At 41.7% G+C, this 10,689-nt stretch overlaps 1 pseudogene; it reads right to left on the reverse strand.

The window, feature by feature from the left end:
• Positions 1-2,612: 2,612 nt before the first annotated feature.
• Positions 2,613-2,714, reverse strand: LOC118522809 (small nucleolar RNA U3; annotated as a pseudogene).
• Positions 2,715-10,689: the final 7,975 nt, after the last annotated feature.

Genomic DNA, 10,689 nt, shown 5'->3' on the forward strand with positions numbered 1-10,689 from the left:
AGAGGACCATCACTTATTCTACTGTATATTCAAAGTGCATAACAAGTGTAATACATGGCAATCAGTAGGTATTTCATGTTTGCTGGATAAATGAACAAATGAGTTAAAGAGAACTTAAAAACAAAACCAACTTTGGCTTTTGTGTCTATTGCCCCATCTCTGATGGAGTACAGCCACATACTCTCCTCTTCAAATCTTGAACACTTAATCAAGTGTATTATTGTGTTATTCTCCATTTTATGATGTACACCTTATTTTCCCAGTTAGAATTTCCCAGTTTGAAAGACCCCCAGTTAGGATCTTTCAAAACAAAGATCTTGGAGGGGCACCTGGGTGGCTCAGTTGGTTAAGCATCCAACTCTTGATCTCAGCTCAGGTCCTGATCTCAGGGTTGGGCTTGGAGCCTACACACACACACACACACACACACTCTAAGATCTTGGAATTAAGCTTCTTTTTTAAATCTCACATCCTCTGGGGCACCTGGGTGGCTCTTAATTTCAGCTCAGGTCATGATCTCAGGGTCATGAGATCAAGCCTCTTGTGAGGCTCATGGAGCCCACTTGAGATTCTCTCTCTCCTTCTCCTGCTGCCCCTCCCCACCCCCACTCACAAGCACTCTCTCTCTGTCTAAAAAAAAAAAAAAAAGCTTTAAATCTCATATCCCCTAAGACAGTGCTGGACTTATTATGTAGCTTAGCAAAGACTTCAAGAAACCATGGGCTCTCTATAAAAACTTCACCCATGGACCACAAGCCTGGGTAGGGAGATAATCAGGTGCACCTATTCCAGAGTCCAACAATCCAAATTCCAATCCAGGCTTTTTCCACTTCTTACTAGCTCTCTAACTTAAGACCGTTCATTTAACATATCTAAGTTTGTGTTTCATCCTGGGGCTAAATGAAGATCGTAAGAGTGCTTCCCTCATTCATTCCAAAAAATATGTATTTTCTGATACATGCCAGGCGCTGGAGGAACAGTTGAAATCAAACCAAAGCTGCTTCTCTCATTTGAGCTTATATTTTAACAGATAGAGACTGACAATAAGTATGCAACAGATAAAGAATATAATTCTGGATAATGGTAAGTGCTGCAAAAATATATATATACTAGGGCTCTGGGATATCGTGATGGGTAGGTGGGATAATCTTAGATTAAATTATCAATAAAAGCTTTATTGAGGAAATTAAATTTAATCTCCTAAATTACAGAAAATTGTTGTGAAGATAAAATGAAATAAACACATGTAAATTGATGAGTAGTGAATATTCATAAATATTGCAAATAGTCTGAAGATTTGCTGTTGCTATTACAGGGAGTACCCACTAGAGGGAGCTAACACGCATTGTTCTTGCTGTGTGCCAGGCACAGGGCTCATCTTTTTACATGTAATTTTCATTTATCCTCCCAGTAGAAAAAACCTTGAAGAATAGATATTATTGCCTCCATTTTCCAAGACTGAGGCTCAGAGAGCAACTGGCCCTGGGGTCACGCACCTGGTAAGTGGTGGAGCCATGCAGGTCTGTCTAACATCAAACCTGTGCTTTTTCAGTTAAACCATGCTGACTCTCCATACTGACTTTCCTCAAAGACAAAGAGAGAACAGCACAGCAGTGGAAGATCAATAAGTAGGAGGGGGAAGGAGAAAGATCTATATGAAGTTCGTGGTTCACAATTTGGAGTCAAAAGCACTGGCAGGCCACGGAATGAGCAAGCCTCTCACATCAAGGGACAATTCTTCAGAACCGTTTTCAGAGTTGGTCCCGTTTTCCGCCCAGTTCGGGGGCTTCAGGCCTCGAGGTCTCAGGAAATCAAAGCTCAAAGCAACACGTCAGAGCTGTGAAACAGAACTGACAGAAACACTTCCTCAAGGCCCCCTCAGGGTAGAAGTAGGTGGAAAACTTCACTCTGTCAACCCAACAGAAGATCTTATTTTCCATAAACAGCATCCTGGGTTTATTCTCCCTGTCATAGAAAGGCTGTGCCCAGAGAAACAGGCAAAGAGTCCCACAAGCTTCTCTGTCAGGAATCTGGACTGCAGTGATGCACCTAGAATTCTATCGATGTCGTATCTTACAGCGTCCGTAGGACAGGGTGAAAAATGGAAGGTGAACTCTGCTCTGAAGATAAATGAACAACCTGTGTAGTGAGCAGAGCAGTCCACACTAACTTTAGAGACAAGAAAAGCGAGGGGGGGGGGGAAGAAAACTCCCAAACGGTTCATTCAGTCCCCCCACCAAACATTCATTAATACTGGTCAGGCTAAGTAGGAAGACATGTGCCACATTCCTGTTCGTACCTTTAATTTTCTGAGCTCTATTTGCATTTTGGCCAAGAGTAGACATAATTACACAATCTCCACTGTACAGATGCATTCAGCATTTTTCAAATTTAAATGGACAGTGGAGGGCTGGTGAAGGTGTCCCTGCTGTCCGAGGAGGAGTGGGTGGTGGGAAGCCTGACCTCCGGCGTTTGCCAGTTGCCCTGGTGTAACGATTTCTAGCACGGCCAGTGTCGAGCTACCACTGTGAGATCTCCAAAACCAGGAGCCGGGAAGAAATGCCACGAGCCGGTGTGAGCCAGCTCCAACGTTTACCGAAAAGAAGTGGTTTCCTAGTGAAGATTTTTCTCGCCACAGGTTGTAGAGAAGTAAAACATAGTCCGCAAATTCCAAATTAACAAACTATAGAAATGATCCCTGAAAGTATAGTCTTCGCAAATTCCAAATTAAGAAGGCAGCATGGTATAATAGAAAAAGCACAAAATGAAATTTAGGATCCCTGAGGTCTGGGCTTGGCTCTGCTCTGATGTCCTGTGTGGTTTGGGGTTCGTCGCTGTACCACTCTGGGCCCAAGTGTCTCAGGTCTAAAAGGCGGGATTTAGACTACATCAGGACTTTTCTGTCGCGGCTACACATTCAAATCACTATGGATTTTCTTTTTTTAACTACAGTTGCCTGGACTCCACCTCCCAGAGACCATGATGCTGAAGGTTTGGAGAGGGCAGGAGGGATCTTCCTTTGTTGTTGTTGTTGTTGTCGTGTGTTTGTGTTTCGACTGCATACCTCTGCATGTTTAGCTAAGGTTGGGGAAGCACTGGGCTGTTCGGTCTTTAAGGCCCGTCCTGGGCTACATACCCATATTTGCAGCTTAATCTGGTGTGGCAGACAGATAGAAGGTGACCCCCAAAGCCCCCTGTCCCCTGTTGTCCATGCCCGTGTACCGTCTCCTCCTGTGACTTGCTCCTAACCAGTAGGATACGACAGAAGTGACGGGATGTCCCTCCCACTGTTGTGTTACGTTCTGCAAGGCTCCATCGTGCTGGTGGACTTGCTCTAGAGACTCTCTGCCTCCTGAGGAAGCAAGCTGCCTAAACGGGGGCCACGGGGGAGAGAACCATGGCAGACATCTTGGAGCCAAAATTGGCCCCCCACCAACACCCCACCAACACGTTCTCAATCGGGCAGCCACAAAGAAATGAATTCTGCCAACGATAGGAGTGAATCTGGAGGCAGATTCCTCTCTACTTGAGCCTCCAGAAGAGATGCAAGCCCGGCTGACACCTCCACTCTAGCTTCAGGAGACCCTAAAAGAGAGAAGGCATGAAGCGGTGCCTGGGCTCCCGATCCAGAGACACTGTGGTAAGAATCATGTTGTTTTACACTGCTGAGTTTGTGGTAATTTATTAGCAGCACAGAAAATACATGTTCCAAAACACTAGAACATCGTTCAGGCCAAGGTGCTCAGGCATGTGAGGACACATCAGTCACCTGCCTTCACCAGCTCACTCCTCACTCGCCACCTGCAGGGACTGGCAGAATTGCTCACATTTGTAAAAAATGTACTTTCGTCCTCTTTTCTTCTCCTTCTCCTTCTCCTTCTTCTTCTTCTTTTTGGAGCCCTTCATGTTAAATCTATTAAGTTAAATATGCAGATAACGTGACCTCACTGTAAAATTATACTACACTTTGTAGTTTATAGAATTTATTTCTTAATCTTTACCATGTCCCTGTGTGGTGTTATTATTGTGGTATTAATTTTCTTTTGCTGACTAACAAATTACCACAGATTTAGAGGCTTAAGAACACACATATTCACAAGAGCCAAGAGGTGAAAGCAACGCAAGTGTCCATCAAGAGATGAATGAATAAATAAAATGCGATACACACACACACACACACACACACACAGGAATATTACTCAGCCTTAAAAAGGAAAGAAATTCTTTTTTTTTTTTTAAAGATTTTATTTATTTGACAGAGAGAGAGAGAGCGAGAGCAGGAACACAAGCAGGGGGAGTGGGAGAGGGAGAAGCAGGCTTCCCGCCGAGCAGGGAGCCCGATGTGGGACTCGATCCCAGAACCCTGGGATCATGGCCTGAGCCGAAGGCAGACGCTTAACGACTGAGCCACCCAGGCGCCCAAAAAGGAAAGAAATTCTGTCACCTGCTACAATAAGAGTGAACTGTGAGAACATTATGCTAAGTGAAATAAGTCAGTCACAAAACAACAAATAGTGTATGATTCTATTTTTATGAAGTATCTAGATTAATCAAATTCATGGGATCCGAAAGTAGAATAGTGAATGCCAGAGCTGGGATGAGGGCGTAGAAGATGGGGAGGTGCTGTTTGATGGGTAGTTTTGTTTCACAAGATAGAATTGTTCTGGAGACTGGTTGCCCAACAATGTGAATATACTTAACACTACTAAACTTAAAAATGATCAAGATGGCAAGTTTTATGTTATGTGTATTTTACCACAATTTAAAAATGTTTTAACTAATTACTTTAAAAAAAACCCCAAACACCACATTTATTATCTCCCAGTTTCCCTGGGTCTGGAGTCCAGGCACAGCTCAGCTGTCTTCCGCTCAGGGTCTCAGAAGGTGGGCATTTTCATCTGGAGGCTTGACTAGGAAGAAGCCCCCTCCAAGTTTATTCAGGTTGTTGGCAGCATTCATTTCCTTGTGGCTACGCGACCCAGGGCCCTGTTTCCTTGCACTCTATCAGCTAAGGCTGCTCTCAGCTCCTAGAGCCTGCTCAAAGTTCCTTGCCACGGGGCCCTCAGTCTCAGTCTCTTCTGGCTGCTAGAACAAATTACCATAGTCTGGGTGACTTAACCAATGAACACTTATTTTTCAAGTTCTGCAGGCTAGGAAGTCCAAAATCAAGGCGCCAGCAGATTCGGTGTCTGTTGAGAGCCTACTTCCTGGTCATAGATGGCCAACTTCTCGTGTTCTCTTTATGTCCTCACAGGTAAAAAGGGCGAAGGAGCTCTCTGGGGTGTCTTCTATAAGGGCACTAATCCCATTCGTGCCCCACCCTCATGATCCTGTCACCTCCCAAGGGCCCCATCTCCAAATACCATCACGCTGGGGATTAGATTTCACCCTATGAATGTAGCTGACACACACACATTCAGTCTATAGAACCCTCTCCATAGGATCTCTTATTACAAAGCAGTTTATCTCTTCAAAGCCGGTAAGGGTAATCTCTCTTTTCAGCCTCCTAAGACAGAGTCTTATATAATGTAACCTAATCAAGGGAGTGACATCTCATCCCCTTTGCCATATTCTATTGGCACGAAGCAATTCACAGGGTCCTCCCACATTCAAACTGTGGGATTATACAAGGTTGTGACTCACTGGGAGTTGTCTTAGGTGTATCTGCCACAACTGTTGACCCATGTTACTGAGAAAACTTAAAGCTTCGCAAGGTTATATGACCCATCCAAGGTCATCCATTCAGCAACAGGCTGAACTGCAACCTCTAGCTACAGACTTTTGAATGCAATTTCCAGGCTTCATTCAGTCCTCATTAGCTAAGGAGCTAATAGGCATTCAGTGGAAAAGGATGGAGGCAGCCAATCTCCTCTTGCTAGTGGCAGCCAGGACACCCAAACATTAAGAAAGAGCTCTCAAGTCTCAGCAGGAAATTGACTAGATTATGTGGCTTCTTTGTTTCTTTTCATTATCCCCTGAGTTCAATGTCAACGATCAGAATTTCAGGAGCCTGTTCTGAAGTCTGATCAACAATCTTATTTGTGAAAATACTTTGAAAAATGTAAATCACATTTTATCCTCAAAGGAAAAGATTATCGCTTTTAAAAAGACTGCATGTTTAGCCAATTCTTTAAAAGGAAACTCTGCACCCTGACTTGTTAAAAATAACGTCTCTTAACAGTGAGGTTTAGATTGTAACAGAGAATCTTAGAGCACAACTAGAAAACAGTCCCAACTACTGGCTCAGCCTCAAAGAAAGAAAAGCTTCCTGCAAAGTAAATACAGGTGAAGACACTTACAAAATAAAATTAGCAAAGGAAGATGAAAACAAATTAGTGAGGTCAGTTTAGAATTTATTTTTTTATTTACACTCGACACTCATTTTGTAACTTAAACCTTATATAACAGTTTCCGTCTTCCAAACCCGCCCGAGATCACCTGCTAGGATTCTTCTCCGCAGGACAAGATTCAGGTGCCTCTCCTGTGGTTGTCATAATAGTCAGTGGTAGAAAAAGGAAATCTATTAATCATACTGGTATTAAGTAGGAACCTGCGTATATTGTTGTTTTCCATATTTATTCCCAACTTAATAATGATAGCCAGGTATTTGAAAGTCATGAATATCTCAGCTAACTTTTTTTTTTTTTTTTTTTTTTTTTTAAGATTTTATTTATTTATTTGAGAGAGAGAGAATGAGAGAGAACACATGAGAGGGGGGAGGGTCAGAGGGAGAAGCAGACTCCCTGCCGAGCAGGGAGCCCGATGTGGGACTCGATCCAGGGACTCCAGGATCATGACCTGAGCCGAAGGCAGTCGCTTAACCAACTGAGCCACCCAGGCGCCCTATCTCAGCTAACTTTAAAGATGGACATTCTTCGAGACGCCTGGGTGGCTCAGTTGGTTAAGCGGCTGCCTTCGGCTCAGGTCATGATCCTCGGGTCCTGGGATCGAGTCCCACATCAGGCTCCTTGCTCGGCGGGGAGCCTGCTTCTCCCTCTGCCTGCCTCTCCCCCTGCTTGTGTTCTGTCTCTCTCTCTGACAAATAAATAAATAAATAAATCTTTAAAAAAAAAAAAATAAAGATGGACATTCTTCCAAATATATGCTTCCTGATAGAACGTCTGAAAAACAGATATGCAAGAGGGGACCGAAGGCCCCTTTCTTTAGTTAAAAAAAAAAAAAAAAAGAAAAGATCAAATAACACATCCCAGAGAAAAATATCACCAAGGAGAACCATGTGCCTTTGTTTCTAAATTAAATACAAGATCCTTACCTTTCAAGTTCATTTCCTCTTCAGAACTACTGAAACTTGCTGTTGTGGCTAGAAGTCCATTCTAATGAAATCAAGAAGCAAATGGCTCCAAGATGGATACAATATGAACCTTACAGGTTCTTCCACTACAACGGCCAGTGTTGGGAGTAGGTCCTAGGTTGGTGGTCCCTTCCCGTGTGGGTATCTCCACCGTCATTATTGGAAAACAAGCTGCTTTCTTTACAGCATTCATCAAGTGGTGACTTCAGTGTGCCTTGGTCTCCTGTTAGCATCACCACCGTAGTAAGAAGGGAGAGTTCTAGACCTCGTCCTCACATGGAGCTACCAAGGGGCACAGCTGTGATGGGTGCAGGAGCCACCACTGGTCATGAGAAGGAATTACAGAGTGGTGTTAAGCGGACTGATTGTGGAGGCAAACTGCTTCGGTTTGAATCCTACTTGGTTGCTCTAAGATTTCAGGCAACTTATTCAACCACTCTATTCCTCAGTTTTCCTATCTGAAAAATGGGATGACAGTAATACTCGCTTTATTGGTTGTTGGGAACCCTGGATGGCATGATTTATCCGAAAGACTTGGAACGACGTTTGATGCTCTGTAACCATTTATTATTGTGATTCTTTCTTTCTCTACCACAAGAGGCTAAATGCTTGTTAATTGACAAACTGACAATACAGGTGACAGTAAATTATTAAGTTAAAGAACTAAGATATTTGGGACGCCTGGCTGGCTCAGCATGCAACTCTTGATCTTGGGGTTGTGAGTTCAAGCCCGACACTGGGTGTAGAGATTACTTTAAAAAATAAAACATTAAAAAAAAAAAGAAAGAACTAAGATCTTCATGATGTGATCCCTACTTACATGTCCAACCTACTTCTCATCTCCCCACCCCCTTCTCAAGTCTATGCTCCACCTTTGCTGAGTCTCTTTCAGTGTTATAAAATTCTCATGTTCTCCTGACCTTTGACCTTTGTACCCACTGTGTCTCTGCTTGGAACACTGATACCCACACTCCCAACATGGCTTAGTCACCACCTCCAGGAAGCCTTTCCTGACCCAAGTCTCAATACGGTGGCTTTCTCTATGCTACCATGCACCCAGGGCCAGTGCATCACATCCCTTCCCATTCTGTATTGTAGTGATGTATTTGTTTGCTGCTCCCACTATCAAGAAAGATTCATGAAAAGAGAGGCTGTGCCATGTTCACTGGCTTCCCTCTACTTGGCAAAAGACCTGGCATATGGTAGGTGTTTAATATGCACATGCCTTTGTTGACCGAATGAATATATGAACGATGTGCTTACTGATACTTGCTATTTGCAAGGGTCACTACTGTGGGCTAAACTGGAAAACCTGATTTTAAAATATGTACAATCCAATTAGGAAGATATATCCTAAGTAGTTCAAAAGTTAAATAATTATGGAAAGATTCAAATACATAAGTACACAATTACAAAAAAATTGAAACAAACAAAAAAAAATTGAAACCCTCTTGCACATATCACTAGCCATGATGTTAGGATGGCAAGCTCTCAAATAGCACTAGAAATATTACAGAGAACAAAACCTTCTACATATGCCCAGAAATTGTCACATTTCATTGATAATAAGACACACATTTCCTCAAATTTTAATATTTCAAATTTAAGATGTATCTTATAAGTTATGGCATGTCATAGGTTAAACAGAAGCATCTTTCTTTCTTAGCAGTACATAAAACAATGGCGCATCTTACAACCCATAGTGTTCTGGGTTTGGTGAAATGAGATAAAAGAATCAAGGAAAACTAATTACTGTATATGAATTTCTTCCTTGGAGGCAATATCAGGAAATTTAAGGGCTAGATGTTTGATGACTTTGCTAATCATTTATGTAGCAAGTAATTAAAAATAAAAGGTTGTAAAGGTCCTAAAAGGTAACTCCTGCCTCTCAGTGCCCGAGAGTGCCTGAGGAAGTATGAGTGTAGGGAGCCTTATACTGGCAGCCCCATAAGGATATAACCCACAAGATTTAGGGGTGTGGTCTGCAATAGCTGCATCTAAACATTTAGTATAATTTTTCACTATCATTTTTATATTCTTCTAAATGCAGATAATCTTGTACCTCTTCCACCCTGCTTTATGAATTTTATGAAAGATAAAACGTAATTCAGCTATCTTACAAAGCCCTTTATAACTAACTCCTTTCTCTGCCCAGTGATCATTCATTGTGTGCGGCCATATTTTGAAAGGTGATAAACAATTTATCAGTTCCATTAAAGACGCCTCTTTATGAAATGAAAGTGTTCCTTAAAGTGACATGGTCCCAGCCAGAATCACACTTTCTGTTATGAGTGACACAGAAGTTGAAGATTTACAAGACTCATCAGTATATTATGACGTCCTACGTGGCTATTATAATGCTAATTTAGTTGATTTCTTAACTGATTTCACACTTACCAGGAATTTCACATTATAGTCACACTAACTTTTTAAATAATCTCCTTGTAATGCCATGTCAGATAGGGGAAAACAGATTTTTGCCAGAGATTGCCTGTTTTTTAATTCCAAAATATTTTTTCTGGTGACTTACCACATCTCTTTTGCCTCTTTCTCTTTGTCTTTCTAACACACACACACACACACACACACACACACACAGAGCAAAGCTTTCCTGTCAAAATAAAACTATCTTATTTTGATATATAAACGTATCACATAATTTGTATCTTTAATCAACACATCTAATTTGGCTAATGCACATAGGGTGATTAGGTGTCTATGTGCTAATAACAGTGTCTGAGTGCTAATAGCTGGGAAAGGCTAAATGCCCCGAGAACAGTCTTGGATTAACTATGAGCATTTGCCTCTTGGCTTTCCTAGAACGGTTTTGTTTCACCTTCATTTAACCTTGATATTCACAAACCAAATCTAAAGGTTTGACAAATATGGACCCAACTTAAACACAAAGCAGAATGCCAAAAATCCTGCACATATTCCCCTGAAAGGAAATGAGAATCTGAATGAGAACTTCTTCCTTTACCGCCTTGTACTTTGACCTCATTGAGTAAAAATGATTCAAGAATCAAATAATCTATTATTAAAAAGAACTTTTGGTAGGCAAAATAAAAATATGTATTTGAGAAGTACTTAATTACCTGTGAAAATATTCGATGGTGTCACATTTACCAAGTGTTCTGAGGAACACTATCTAGCATAATTCTGGGAGAACATGGAATTCTGTTTTAAAATAAGTTGGGAATCATTGAATATAGTATACTCCTACCCACCTGAGTTTCACATTATGGATCTCCATGTTAAAGGCTCAGAAAACTCTTAGAGCAAAGAAACCTTTTAAATGTTGGTAACCCTTTATTGTCTGAATTTATTTGACCACAGAACTTTTTTTTTTGAGCAACACCATTTTGGGAATGTTGGTT

Source organism: Halichoerus grypus, chromosome 3 (genome assembly GCF_964656455.1).
Source record: "Halichoerus grypus chromosome 3, mHalGry1.hap1.1, whole genome shotgun sequence".
NCBI lineage: Eukaryota > Metazoa > Chordata > Mammalia > Carnivora > Phocidae > Halichoerus > Halichoerus grypus.